Raw genomic sequence first — 16,351 nt, forward strand, 5'->3', positions numbered from 1 at the left:
TCTATTGCAAAGAAGAAATATGATATGGTCATAGTGGATGAGTTCACCAGATACACATGGGTGTATTACTTGCACACAAAAAGTGAAACTGCATCTATCTTGATTGATCATGTCAAACAACTAGATAAATTGGTCAAAGACTCTGTGAAAATCATAAGGAGTGATAATGGCATTGAGTTCAAGAATTTGATTATGGAAGAGTTCTGCAAAGACCATGGAATAAAGCAGGAATTCTCTGCTCCTGGAACTCCACAGCAAAATGAAGTTGTTGAAAGAAAGAATAGAACTCTTATTAAAGCTGCACGAACTATGCTTGATGAAGCAAAGTTACCAACCTATTTTTGGGCTGAAGCTGTTTAGACTGCTTGTTTTACTCAGAATGCAACACTTATCAACAAGCATGGAAAGACACCATATGAGATGGTGAAGAAAAAGAAGCCAAATCTGAAATATTTTCATGTATTTGGATGCAAGTGTTTTGTTCTTAAGACTCATCCTGAAAAGCTATCCAAATTTGATCTAAAAGCTGATGAAGGAATTTTTGTTGGATATCCACTTTCCACAAAAGCCTTCAGAGTCTACAATTTAAGAACAAGGGTTGTCATGGAATCTATCAATGTCTCTTTTGATGATAAGAAGATTACTGGACTTGAAGATTTCAATGATCATGATCAACTGAGATTCGAAAATGAAGTTTTAAATTCTGATTCTGTAAATCCTGACAGTCTAAATCCTGATACTGCAAATTCTGATGGATTAAACTCTGATGTTATTGAAACTGTGGTGACTATGCCAAAGCAAGATGCACCTGTACAGGGGGAGCATATTGAAGATCCAACCACATATCAAGAAGCATCAGAATCTACAACAGGCTCTTCAAGTTCTGTTTCATCAAGTTCTGATGGGCCAAGTTCTGATAATTTTGGAAACTCATGTTCTGATATTTATGGAAACTCAAATTCTGAAGGATCCAACTCAGAGAGCATAATTTCAGGCGGAGCATTAGAAAATGTTGATGGAGACAACATGGATCATGGGGGAGCATCCGGTTCTAGAGATGACCTTCCATCTGCAAGGAAGTGGACTAAAGCACATACACCTGACTTAATTATTGGAAATCCTGATGCAGGTGTCAGAACTAGAACAGCTACATCAAATGAATGTCTCTATCATTCTTTTCTTTCTCAGAATGAACCAAAGAAAGTGGAAGAAGTTCTTCAAGATGCTGATTGGGTGCAAGCAATGCAGGAAGAGTCAAATGAATTTGAAAGAAATAAAGTCTGGACCCTAGTGCCAAGACCAAAGAACAGATTTGTTGTTGGCACAAAGTGGGTGTTCAAAAACAAAACTGATAGTGATGGCATAATTACAAGGAATAAAGCAAGGATGGTTGCAAAAGGATACTCTCAACAGGAGGGAATTGATTATGATAAAACATTTGCACCAGTTGCTAGATTGGAAGCCATAAGGATATTTTTGGCTTATGCTGCTCACAAGAAGTTTAAAGTCTTTCAAATGGATGTGAAAAGTACTTTTCTTAATGGAGAATTGGAAGAAGAAGTATATGTTGAACAACCTCCAAGTTTTGTAGATTCAAAATTACCTTATCATGTCTACAGACTTGATAAAGCACTCTATGGCCTTAAGCAAGCTCCAAGAGCATGGTATGAGATATTAGCTCAGTTTCTTCTGGAAAGTGGATTTAACAAAGGGACTATTAACAAAACATTATTCTATCTCAACCATGGAAAGGACTTACTTTTGGTGCAGATATATGTTGATGATATCATTTTTGGTTCTACAAATGACAGACTTTATAAGAAATTTGCCAAGCTAATGCAGTCAAGATATCAAATGAGTATGATGGGAGAACTTTGCTATTTTCTGGGCCTTCAAGTCAAGCAGTATGAAGAAGGAACTTTTATTTTTCAATCTAAGTACACCAGAAATTTGTTGAAGAAGTTTGGAATGCAAGATTTTTCAAGTCCATCCACTCCTATGGCCACTGCAACAAAATTGGATAAAGATACTGGTAAATCAGTAGATATTACTGATTACAGAGGTATGATTGGCTCACTACTCTATCTAACTGCAAGTAGATTTGATATCATGTATGCTACCTATCTTTGTGCAAGATTTCAAGCAGATCCAAGAGAACCTCACTTAATAGCTGTGAAAAGAATTTTCAAGTACCTTAAGGGTACAGCTGATCTGGGATTGTGGTATCCTAGAGAATCAGACTTTAAGCTAATAGGTTACTCAGATGCAGATTTTGCAGGATGCAAAATTGACTGGAAAAGCACAAGTGGAAGCTGCCAATTTCTTGGAGGCAAATTGGTTTCTTGGTTTAGCAAGAAACAGAAGTCAATTTCCACATCAACTGCAAAAGCAGAATACATTGCTGCAGGAAGCTGTTGTGCACAGATTCTTTGGATGAAGAATTAGTTATTGGATTATGGGTTAGAATTTTCTAAAATCCCTATTTACTGTGATAATCAAAGTGCTATTGCTATGACAGGTAATCCGGTTCAACACTCAATGACAAAGCACATCAGCATTAGGTACCACTTCATAAGGGAACATGTGGATGAAGGTACAGTGGAATTGCATTTTGTTCCAACAGATCAACAACTAGCAGATATCTTCACAAACCCACTGTGTGAAGCTACTTTTACAAGATTGGTAAATGAACTTGGAATGGTTTCAGGTTCTTTCTCTAAATCTGCTTAGTTTATGTTCTGATACATCAGAATTTATGATCAGTATTTACAGATATTACTATCTTTGTGTATTATGTGCTTAAATTGAAATTTTCTAAGTGCTGATTGTTGTCTGATGTGAATTTCTAAACTCTGATAGTGATATGAATGTTTCTGTGACTATTCAATCCAATGAGGATAACTGTGCTAGATGCTAACCTAGTAGTCTTTAACATACTAAAGATCTCATGTTTGAAGTAATTGTTTATGTGGAAATCTTTTGACACAAGCAAATTCTGATATTGAGCTTAGTTAAAGTTTACTTTGTGTATCTTATTACTAAGTCAAAAACTAGAATAGTGCTTCTTATCTGTTAAGTTTTGATGTTAGTAAATCTGATGGATGTACTAAGTGCTGATAAGCCTCACTTATTAAAAGAAAAAGAAAAGAAAAGAAATAAATATCAGGTACTCCTTTGAGATCTAGAGTAAAAATGTGGAAGGGACGACCCAAGTGCATTGCTGGTATTAAGTAATATGCATTAGAAAAGCAACATAAAATTTTCTTGGTGACTTTTCACATTCTCTAATTACTGGAGAAATACTCTGATAACAGCATAAATTCTGATAAGCAGTCGTGACTCACTTATAATAAGAAGCCACTGTAAAAAGGAATTTCAAAAGATGCATAAAATGAGCACAAAACAGTTGAGGTGGACTCATGCATGAACTCATTCTATAGTAGACTTCAGAATAATGACTAGATTTTGAGCAAAGTTCTTAGTTATGCCTTATTTCTAAGATGTACTGAAGTGAATCAGACTTTACTCTTTGTCTGATATTTAGCTTATTGCACACACATACACTCTATATGAATGATGAAAATTACTGTGGTGATAAATGTTGTTTTAGATGAACAGTTTAAGTGTCAGTTGCATAAATTCTGAGGACAAGTTCTGATGGAAGTTCTGATGATTAAGTTATGTTGAACCCATATCAGTATTTGTATGAAGAATTACAGGAATAAACATTCACTTTTCGAGTAAAAGTGCCATATTCTAATGACTTTTAAATTCTGTTAATAATCAAGTTCTGATGTTGACGCGGCAGTATTTATTTACTTGGTTTATTTTTGGTCATTACTTGAACGGTCATATTTTTATAGAATATTGGTTTATGTGAGATAAATCAGTCATAATCATTATGGGTTAGTGGTTAACGTGTATGTCCTGAAAAACTATATGTGCACGGTAATTATTGCTTATTTTACGTGCCCATTAACTCCTGCTCTAACCGTTTATTGACTGTTCGCATGGTGCCAGGTGTAAAGTGTATCCCTTGCTTCAAAAATACTACTGTTGAGTGGAGAGAGTATATATATGAGAGATAAAAGATTTTCTCATCTTTTACTTACTTTTCTATTCTAAATCTCTTTTACTTTCTCTCTCTCTCTCTCTCTCTCTTATTTTCTGAAGTTGTTTTTCTCTCAGGACTTTTCACAAACACTTTGCAAACATTCTCTTACTCACTTAATTTCTTACAGAGATGGCACCAAAAGACGTAATTTTCGATGGGGCTAAGTTTGTTCCTAATAACTTCTCCGCTATTCTTAGCAAGGCTGAAGCCCCATCAGAACTTCACTTCATTCAGGACTTTCTTACTAGTTCTGATATTGGGCACGCTTTGACCCAACCTGATGTCGTCTCTGGTACTCAAGTGCTGGAGTTCTGGAGAAGCGGAGTATATGATGATGGTGGTGCTCAAGGGTCCCCAATTATTATTTTTTCATCAGGGGAGGATGAGCATGTCGTGACATTGGCCACGGTTCGACAAGCACTGCAGCTGCCTGAGAATTGTGTTATTCTACTATTGAGGAGCCAGTTTTTCAAAACATGATGGCCAGTCTGGGGTATGAGAGGACATTGGCAAAGCTGGGTCAGTTGAAAAGATCTTACATAAGGAGGGAATGGAGTTTCTTCTTTGACTGCATAACCAAGGCTTTTGCAAACAAATGTTCTAATTTAGATGCAATCCCCATATTTAGCCAACAAATCGGGTATGCTCTCATTAACCAAACTGATTTTGATTATGCAAGTGATGTCTTAGGTTTCATTGGGGATAGAATGACAGAAGACAGAAATACTGTTTACTTTGCTAGATTCTGTAAGCTTATTTATAGTTTTTGTTGTGATGATAAGCCCCAATCAGCTAGTGAATTAATTCCATCATTCAGACTAGCTAAAAGAGCTTTTAATGACTTATTATCTACTGATAATAAGAAGGTTGTGTTAAGACCCCTCCAAGTTCCTTTATCTGTCAAACAAGCCTTAATAACCTATGATCCACTTAAATACACTGAACTATATCCTGATGTCCAACCATCAGAACCTCAACCATCAGCACCTACCACCTCCACATAACCACCTCAAACTTCAGAACCACAACCATCAGCACATCCAGTGAAGCCTTCATCTTCAAGACCAAAGAGGAAAAAGAATGTACCACAGTCTCAGCAGAAGAGTAGGAGAATTATTCTGAGAGATGAGTCAGATACTGAGGAACAGGTTCCCATATCAGAACCTGTTATTGTAGAAGCTGAGAAGGTCTCTTCTCAGAAAGATACTGTAACTGGGATTTCTAGGCCTCTCAAAAGGCTTAGAAAGCTAAATCCTGATGATAAAGCTCCTACAGTGTCTCCACCCTTGAAGAAAATGAAAAAGCAAAGAGCTCACAGGGACACAGTTGAATCAGATTCAGAAGATGAGGAAGCAGCTAAGGAAGGGGGTCAGGAATCCCTGATCCCAATAGAACCAATTGTTAATGAATCACTTCCTTCTGCACAACCAGAAACTGCTCAAGACAGAGTGCCTACACCTCCTCTGTCACCTATAATTGAACAAGTACATACTGAAGACCCAGGTACAAGTGCTTAAAATTGATATTCATAACTTGATTGTGCCTGAGATTCTGTACTTGGAAGCTCCACCAACTCAACTCACTCCACCAACAACACCAATTTAAGATGCTGATTTCAATGAAGATGTTCCAACTACACCAATTAAGAATCTGGATGATGAAAATCAGACTTTAGGTGGGCATCAAGATTTGGATGTTGATCAAAACTTAGCTGCAGATCAGAATTTAGAGGATGATGTTAAAACCTCGATTGCCTCACATACTGCTATTCTATCAGAGGATGCTGATACTGCTGGATCTATAAGTTCTGATGCTGATAATGCTGAAACTACTGGTGAAGTTGCTACTAATCTAAATGCTAATGCAGCTGGTCCATCAGGACATGCACCTCAACAAACAGTTAATAAAGCTGATTTAGTCAAGAAGTTTGTTAGAGGGGAAGCACCAGTACCTTGGAGTGAAACTCCTAGAGGAAAGGAGTGGACTAAGGAATGGAACACAGTTAGTTTTGTTCCTTCTAAAAAGATTCTTCTTGAGCATCTGGCAAAAGCTGATGAAATGCTGATAAAGGATGATTTTAAGGCACAACTGAGAGTTACTGCATTGAGTACTAGGCACCTTCAAGATCAACACTCAACAACTCATGCCAAGGTGAATAAAATTCAAGAAACATTGATCCAGCAAGATATGAATGTGAAACTTGAAAAGAACAGATTTTTCAAGCCTGCCTTTGACAGAATTGCCTACATTGAGAAAACTCAGGAGCAGCAACAAACTCAGATTGATGAAATTCTAAAGAATCAAGCTTCTCATCAAACTCAACTCAATGAGATCCAATCCTCAGTGGAATTGCTTGTCTCTCTTCTTTTACCTGCTGATGCCAAAAAGGGGGAGAAAGTGATTAAGTCCAAATACAAATCTATTCAGACACTGAAGGGAAAGGATGATGGAAATGATGACCAGGGAAACTCTGATAAGGGTAGAGGTCATGGTCAAGGCAAAGGATTTTCATCAAGTAAAACTAGAATTACAAGTCAAGGAACAAGTTCTGATACTGAGAGAAGAATAAGTTCTGATACTGGTAAAAGGATAAGTTCTGGTGAACATCTGGAACTTGATGAAGAAATTTCAAAAAAATTATTCCTTAAAGAAAATCCAGGAATGGACTTTGAGAGTCTAAAGGAAGAAGAAGCTAGACTCAAAGCAGAAAGTGTCAAGATAAAATCTAAAGCTTCTGTTGTTGAAAAGAAACTTCCAAAACTTAAGGGTATTGTGATAAAAGAAAGAACAAATTTTGAGGCAACCAAAGCTAAATCACAAGTGGAAGTAGATCCAAGGTCCAAGGGCAAAGAAAAAGTTGATGAACCTGTAAAGGTTTATATGCCAGTCATGGATGAAGAAATAATTGATGAAGAAGATGCTAGTCTTACTCTGATGAAAAAGAATATTTCTCAAACAACCTCTGACATGCCTAATGTTGTTTAGAGTCAAGATGTAGTAAGTTCTGATATGACAGTGAAGCAAGCAACCTCTGACATAGCTCAAGTTGACTTGATATCAGAAGTTAAGGAAAAGGAAACCTCTGACATTGCTCATGTTAAACCTTCAAAGATACTCTTACCAGGATTCACCAAAGCTTAACAGACTAAACCTTTGAAGACTACAACAAGTGGTTTTGAAGCAAGAGTTGTTACAGGAAAGGAAACAAGAGATAAATCTGGATTGGGTAGTTCTGATGAAAGGAGAATACACAACACTGCCAATGATCCAACTTCCTTAAGTGAACCAGGAGTAGGAGCAACTCCTGAAAGATTGAATCAACTTGAATATGTACAAATGGTTTACCATTCTGTTTTGAAAGAACACATCATGTTATATTTTATGACAGATGGTAGGATATTTCAGAGCAGGAAGAATGTTATTCCACTGAAGTATTTTGAAGAACTGGAACATGTTCTATTTTTACTTCAAGTGAAAAATAGATTAACAGATAGTGCTGCAGGTTATTTAAAGTCACAAATTCAAAGACAGAAGAAGCTTTACTCTGTAAACTCTGACAGCCCATATTGTCCCTGAAAGGAATATGTCCTAAGTCCAATCATGTATTAGGATTTAGGAATAACTTTTATGTAATCTGTTTTGATTTCATTGATATTAATAAAAGCTTGTTTTGTTTTTATTACGGGCTTTATCTATTTAAGTGTTTAAATAAAATATACCATAGTTTAAAGTAAAGCTTTTTATGGATTATGATGAGATCATAATAGTGAGACCTAAAAAGATGATAACTCTAAACTTAAATAGTTCCTGGTCATAGGATTACTAACTGGTAATTAATAATCCGCAAAGATCGGTACATACTATGCTTGCTTTATTATGAAGGATGTTTGTTCTCATAGACATTTGTGTGGTGACACTATAGCTAGTATGTAGGTGCTTATTATAGAATAAGTTCACTGAACATGACTCGCCCAGCTGAATAACTGATGGAGTTCACTCACGTGTCAGCAGTTGTTCGCTTAGTGATAGTTGTACAAGTATCCTTAGACTTGAGGTCATCATAGTCATCTTGTGTACACTGAACTATGCTTTGGTTTAGTTCTTAGTCTCCAGCGACAATTATTAGGGCTCTTCTGGGTATAGGAATTTGTACACGAAGATAGTGTATGATCAATAAAGGATCTACCCCTTCCAGTGAAGGAAGCGAATGTTCAAGGCTGATCCACTTATGCTAGTTCAGGAATCTCTGGCCAGAGTGAATGAAATTAGAAAGGAGTTTCTAATTTGCATAAAACTACGCATAGTAAATGGTAAGCAAGTGATTGAATTAGATAGGCTTGACACGAGATCCATGCCTTGTATTTAATCGGGACATTGTAGGGTAGAAGGAGTTTATTGTATGGTAACTATTCACTGACAGGTTCTTGGTATTCTAAGCAGTGAATTCATATTATCCGGATAGTCGCGATATGTTGAGAAGCATCACTCACGATGTAGAATAAATGTGATTAATTAATTAATCATATTTAATAAATTAGAGAATTTATATAAATAATGATAAAATAGTTTTATTATTATTTATTTCTACTACCGGCTTAATATTGAACCTATAGGGTCACACCATAAAAAGATAATGATTTAATGGAGGAGGAATTAATTAATAATGGCTAAATAATTATTTATTTGTGAAACAAATAATTAATTGGCAAATTTAATAATTGATTAAATGAGATTTAATTGATTATAAATTAATTAAGAAAAGTTCTTAATATTATTAATTAAAGGATTTAATTTTTGGAAATTAAATCAAGAGAGAGAATTATTTCTAAAGTGTTTAGAAAAAGGATTAATGATTAAAAGGTGTTTTAATTATTAATGAGAATAATAAATGGGATAATAATAATATTATTTATGGGAAAATTTCAGCTGAAAATTTTGCCTATAAATACACTATTATAGACCCTATTTTATGCTAACCCACAACCAACCCGAAAACCTGAAAAGTTTGGAAAACCCAATTCTCTCCACCTCCTTCCTCCTCCTTAACATCGTTTTCTTGGTGGATACCGGTGGAGTGCTTCACACTTGAGGAGCAATTGCTAAGGATCTCTGATCGTTGTCTCCGAATTATTTTAAAAGGTTAGATTCGATCCCTCGAATTTTTATTCATGATTTATATGCTTTTATTTGGATTTTATATGTGTAAAAGTGTTTTGCCATGACCCCGCTACATTAAAAATCCAAAAATTGTATCAGAGCATAGGTTGTATGCATATAGATCTGTGGTAAAAATTTCAGAATTTTATGTGTTTGTATGAATTAATTATGATTTTTACAAGTTATATTATGGATTAATTTTGTCTGATGAGAAATCGTTTCTCAGAATAATTTTGAATGTTGATCTGGGTTCTACAAGTGTTGTAGATCGTCTGGGTATTTTTTTCATAATTTTAGGATGTATAGATTTTTTATTATGAATTTTTGAAGTTCTTACAATTAAATTCATAATTAAATAATCATATACTTATATATATATATAAATTGCATATATGTATTTCTGTGTTGTTTATGCTGTCTGAGGCATGGAAGCAAAGCAGAGGAGTCAACACGGCTGACAGGTACAGGCACGCTAATCGAGAAAGGAAGGCGGCGGCGTTTCGCAGAAAATAAAAAAAAAATAGGGGTGTAACACATTCCGGGAATGCGTTACACACCTGTGGCGCATTCACAGAATGCGTTACACCCTTAAAGGGCTGAAAAGGGGTGTAACGCATCACCGGAATGCGTTACAGGTCTTGTAACGCGTTCCTGTAATGCGTTACAGCCCGTCTGTTGATATTAAAATTGATTTTCTAGGAGTTTCGTAACTCCATTTTAGGCGTGTAATATACCGTTGGATTCTTTTTTTCGAGACAGATCTAATGGAGTGATCAATTTTACTTTATGTAAAAGTTTTGAACTGTTTATATTCCATAAAGTGTTTTAAAGCTGTTTTTGATCGTTTGAATTGATTTTAAATGCTTCATATGATACATAGAGATGTATAATGCTTAGACTAATGTGCTAGATGATGTAACATGCCTACCTTGATGTTTATTCATGTTGATATATGTGATATATGCTTAGTTTATCATGCGATGATAGATTTATGTGAACTTAAATAAACATAAGGCGTTTGTTAGACAACCTAGTATAGTGAAATTGTTTCATAACCTTAATAATAATATTATGAATACAATCATGAGATTCTTGTGTTTATGAAACACGTAATTGAATATGAATTTTCGATATGAGAGAAAGGATGATTCTGTCAACAACAGATTTCTATCTGTAAGAAAGGGTTATTAAGTGACGCCTCTTGACAATGCTCCACCCGATCTGGGAATCATCTGATTATTGATTATTGATTTGAAATATTTAATTTAAAAGGAAGAATTTCTTTATAATATGATTATGATTGTAACGTAATATAATCCCTCTAAAATTAAATAATATCAAGTAGTAATTGGCCAATGATACAACGGGCTTGTGTCGGCCATAGCCTTCCAACATGGTAGAAAGTAGTTCTTATTTTTGAATCATTGTCGTTTCGTGCCACAGCCGAGGGCTTTGATTTCGAAATAAGAAATACTTGTCTATTACATAGAGATGTGTACATTGAATAAGAATCTAAAGCTCGTTACGTGCCACAGCCGTGGGCCTTTGGGGACTGATTCAATTGTACGGAATGCTGGGTTAGACATGACTTAGAATATTGAGTTTGTCGTGCCACAGCCGTGACTCAATTATTCAAGAGGCTAAAGTTTGATTAGGGAATAACATTAGATGTAATTGACAAGAGTTGTCTGCCTATTGAACATTACATGGCGTTTCGTGCCACAGCCGAGGTTGTGTAATGGAATGTAGGATCCCTATTCCCACTAGCTTTATGAATGCTTAATTTTTCACGTAGGGGGTTGAATAAATTAGGAAAACTAGTGGGAGCCACTTATGAATAAAGACCCGATTCATATAGTGTTTTAAAATGAAATCGAATATTTGCTAAGTGTTGTTATGTGTTTATCATTTACAGATTTACAATATACATTATGTCTTCTGCATTATCACTCAGGACCATACTGGATGCTCACAAATTGACTGGTCCTAATTATGCTGACTGGCTTCGAAACTTGAGAATTGTTCTCAGGATTGAGAAGCTGGAATACGTGATTGACTCACCTAAGCCTACTGAACCTGCTAGTGATGCACATAATGATGAACATGTTGTGTATCGTAAGTGGATAGATGATGCAAATGTTGCTCAATGCATCATGCTAGCTTCCATGAACATTGAGCTACAGAAGCAACATGAGCATATGGATGCTCACACTATCCTCATGCATCTACAAGAGTTGTATGATGTGGCAGGGAGGACAGCTCGATATGAGATATCGAAGGAGTTGTTCGGTTGTAGGATGTCTGAGGGATCATCTGTGAATGACCGTGTACTTAAGATGATCAATTTGATTGAACGTCTTGGACAACTTGGTTTTGCCATGGATGGGGAGCTGAGCCAAGACTTGGTCTTGCAATCGCTTTCGAGTTCGTTCTCGCAGTTTGTTGTGAACTTTCACATGAATAAGTTGGATGTCAGCCTGCCTGAACTCCACAACATGTTGAAGACTGCGGAATCGAATTCTCCCCCTAAGAAGAGTTCTGTTCTTCTAATTGGTGAAGGTTCCAATCCTAAGAAAAGGAAGAGGAACTCTTCTAAGAAGAAGAAAGTAGGTGAGAAAACGCCGGTTCCACCAAAAGCTGAAGACCCCGAGAGCAAAGTTGTTTGTTTTCACTGTAACAAGGTGGGGCACTGGAAGAGGAACTGCAAGGTTTACCTTGCAGAATTGAAGAAGAAGGGTAGTGAGACTACCGCTTCTGATTCAGGTATGTTCATGATAGAAGTGAATATGTCATTTCTACTTGGGTATTAGATACCGCCGGTGGTTCTCATATCTGCAATTTGTTGCAGGGACCAAGGAGAAGTAGGACTCTTGAGGAAGAGGAGGTGATTCTACTGATGGAAATGGAGCAAGAGTTGCTGCTGAAGATGTAGAATCATTTCATTTACATATGCCTACGGGCAAGACTATTGTTTGAAATAATTGTTATTTTGTTCCCTCGATTGTGAGGAATATTATTCCCATGTTAGACTTGGCTGGATTTTCATTTATTATTGAGAATAATGAATGTTCTATTCTTAGAGATAATATTCTTTATGGACGTGGTACTTTAAATAATGGTCTGTATATATGTGACATAATTTACTTCAGATTGAACAAACTAATAAAAGGAAAGGGATGATGAAAATCTCACTTTATAGTGGCACTGCAGTCTCCATTTAGTAGACATGGAGAGATGACTGCAAATTTGCTAGGAATGGTACACACAGATGTATGTGGACCAATGTCTAAGCAAGCCATGGGTGGATTTTCATACTTCATTACTTTCATAGATGATAGATCTGGATCGGATATGTGTTTGATGAAACACAAGTCTGAGGCCTTTGAAAAGTTCAAAGAATATAAGTATGAAGTGGAGAAACAACCAAATATAGTATTATAACTCTTCGATCAGATCGAGGTGGTGAATACTTTAATGGAGTGTTTCTAGATTATCTCAAAGTAAATGGTATAGTCTCCCAATGGACTCCTCCAGATTGGTATCTGAAAGGAGAAATCGAACTTTGTTAGACATAGTTCGGTCCTTGATGAGCTATGCAAATCTTCCAGTATTCCTATGGGGTTATGCATTGGAAACCTCAGCATATTTACTTAATATGGTGTCTTCCAAATCTGTTCCTCAAACTTCGTATGAGATATGAAAAGAAAGGAAACCGAGTCTTAAACATGTTAAGATTTGGGGATGTCCAGCTTATGTCAAGTAAGTTGACCCAGATAACCTGGAATATCGATCCGGAAAATGTAGTTTTGTGGGATATCCTAAAGAGACTTTAGGGTATTACTTTTACACCGATCATCGGGTGTTTGTCTCCAGACATGCTACCTTCTTGGAAAAGGAGTTTATCCTTGAAGGAAACAGTGGGAGCAAAATTGAACTTGATGAAGTTCAAGAAGCACAAACTACTATGGATCAATTGGAAACACCTGTTCTGACTGAACAACCTTTTATGGAACAGCCCATTCATAGGTCAGGGAGAGTGTCTCACCAACCTGAGAGGTAATATGGCCTTGTCATTGAGAATGATAATGAGTTGTCGATCATTAATGATGACGACCCTGTAACCTATAATGAGGCTATGAGTAGTGTTGACTCAGAGAAATGGCATAGTGCCATGAAATCCAGAATGGAATCTATGTATACGGTATACAAAAGATAGATTATAGCAGATGGCCAGGTGGAGACCTTTAAGGCCAGGCTTTTGGCAAAAGGATTCAAACAAAGGCAATGGTTTGACTTTGATGAAACCTTTTACCTGTAGTCCTGTTAAAATCGGTTCGGATTTTGCTTGCGATTGCTGCTTACTACGACTATGTGATCTGGAAAATAGCCAGATGGTTTTCTTTCCAAGGGAAATGAAAACCTAGTGTGTAAGCTGCTGCGAACCATATGTGGTTTAAAGCAAGCTTCTCGAAAGATGGAACATTCGTTTTGATGAGACAATCAAAGAGTTTGATTTTATCAAAAAACGTAGATGAACCATACGTCTACAAAAGGGTTAGTGGGAGCGCGGTAACATTTCTTGTATTGTATTGAATAAGAGTTGACACACATAACAACATAGCAGACCCACTCACAAAGCTACTTTATGAAAGTCACTTTGATCATCATAAAGACAAGACGGGTATTGGATACCAGAGTGATTGGCTTTAGTACAAGTGGGAGATTGAAAGGAATATGTCCTAAGTCCAATCATGTATTAGGATTTAGGAATAACTTTTATGTAATCTGTTTTGATTTCATTGATATTAATAAAAGCTTGTTTTGTTTTTATTACGGGTTTTATCTATTTAAGTGTTTAAATAAGATATACCATAGTTTAGAGTAAAGCTTTTTATGGATTATGATGAGATCATAATAGTGAGACCTAAAAAGATGATAACTCTAAACTTAAATAGTTCCTGGTCATAGGATTACTAACTGGTAATTAATAATTCGCAAAGATCGGTACATACTATGCTTGCTTCATTATGAAGGATGTCTGTTCTCATAGACATTTGTGTGGTGACACTATAGCTAGTATGTAGGTGCTTATTATAGAATAAGTTCACTAAACATGACTCGCCCAGCTGAATAACTGATGGAGTTCACTCACGTGTCAGCAGTTGTTCGCTTAGTGATAGTTGTACAAGTATCCTTAGACTTGAGGTCATCATAGTCATCTTGTGTACACTGAACTATGCTTTGGTTTAGTTCTTAGTCTCCAGGGACAATTATTAGGGCTCTTCTGGGTATAGGAATTTGTACACGAAGATAGTGTATGATCAATAAAGGATCTACCCCTTCCAGTGAAGGAAGCGAATGTTCAAGGCTGATCCACTTATGCTAGTTCAGGAATCTCTGGCCAGAGTGAATGAAATTAGAAAGGAGTTTCTAATTTGCATAGAACTACACATAGTAAATGGTAAGCAAGTGATTGAATTAGATAGGCTTGACACGAGATCCATGCCTTGTATTTAATCGGGACATTGTAGGGTAGAAGGAGTTTATTGTATGGTAACTATTCACTGACAGGTTCTTGGTATTCTAAGCAGTGAATTCATATTATCCGGATAGTCGCGATATGTTGAGAAGCATCACTCACGATGTAGAATAAATGTGATTAATTAATTAATCATATTTAATAAATTAGAGAATTTATATAAATAATGATAAAATAGTTTTATTATTATTTATTTCTACTACCGGCTTAATATTGAACCTACAGGGTCACACCATAAAAAGAGAATGATTTAATGGGGGAGGAATTAATTAATAATGGCTAAATAATTATTTATTTGTGAAACAAATAATTAATTGGCAAATTTAATAATTGATTAAATGAGATTTAATTGATTATAAATTAATTAAGAAAAGTTCTTAATATTATTAATTAAAGGATTTAATTTTTGGAAATTAAATCAAGAGAGAGAATTATTTCTAAAGTGTTTAGAAAAAGGATTAATGATTAAAAGGTGTTTTAATTATTAATGAGAATAATAAATGGGATAATAATAATATTATTTATGGGAAAATTTCAGCTGAAAATTTTGCCTATAAATACACTATTATAGACCCTATTTTATGCTAACCCACAACCAACCCGAAAACCTGAAAAATTTGGAAAACCCAATTCTCTCCACCTCCTTCCTCCTCCTTAACATCGTTTTCTTGGTGGATACCGGTGGAGTGCTTCACACTTGAGGAGCAACTGCTAAGGATCTCTGATCGTTGTCTCCGAATTATTTTAAAAGGTTAGATTCGATCCCTCAAATTTTTATTCATAATTTATATGCTTTTATTTGGATTTATATGTGTAAAAGTGTTTTGCCATGACCCCGCTGCGTTAAAAATCCAACAGTCCCAAGTACAGAGATCACAAAGGTGATATTTTTGAAATGAAGCATAACACTGCTAAGATCATAACTACTTTTCTGGGTTATAAGGCTGTGGAATTCAATCTAGAGTCTAACAAAGCATATCTGATCAGACTTGATCAGGACATAAGGAAAGCTAAAATAAATGATCTCAGTGCAGCTATTTTTAGACTGGTGAAGATACAGCTGAATTGAAAAATGCTAAAAGGAGGATGGTCAATGAACTTGAATATGCTGAGAGATGTCTTTTGAAGAACTATCTCAAAACAACTCCTGACATCATAGAGATCATAAATTAAGGCCAAGTTGAAGATCTACAACTGCTTAAATTCTGAAGTGTATACAGACTGAAGCTGATATCATATCTTAAGGATGGTAAAGCTGAAAGGACTGTAAGTTATAGTTATCTAGTCAAATTCTCATGCATTTGTACTTAATGTTTTTGACATCATCAAATATCTGTTAAACTTGTATATTATGCTAATTTACAAGTTGGGGGAGATTGTTAGATATATTTGTGATGTCATGTCTAATATGATTTGTGTTTAGTTTTTAGATCTTACTTAACAGGACAAATCAGTACTTAACTGGAAATCAGTACTTATACTGAAGTCAGAACTTAAGATATCAGAACTTAAGTTATCAGAACTTAAGTTATCAGGAGATA

The sequence above is a fragment of the Apium graveolens genome, chromosome 3 (genome assembly GCF_009905375.1).
Source record: "Apium graveolens cultivar Ventura chromosome 3, ASM990537v1, whole genome shotgun sequence".
NCBI classification, from domain to species: Eukaryota; Viridiplantae; Streptophyta; class Magnoliopsida; order Apiales; family Apiaceae; genus Apium; species Apium graveolens.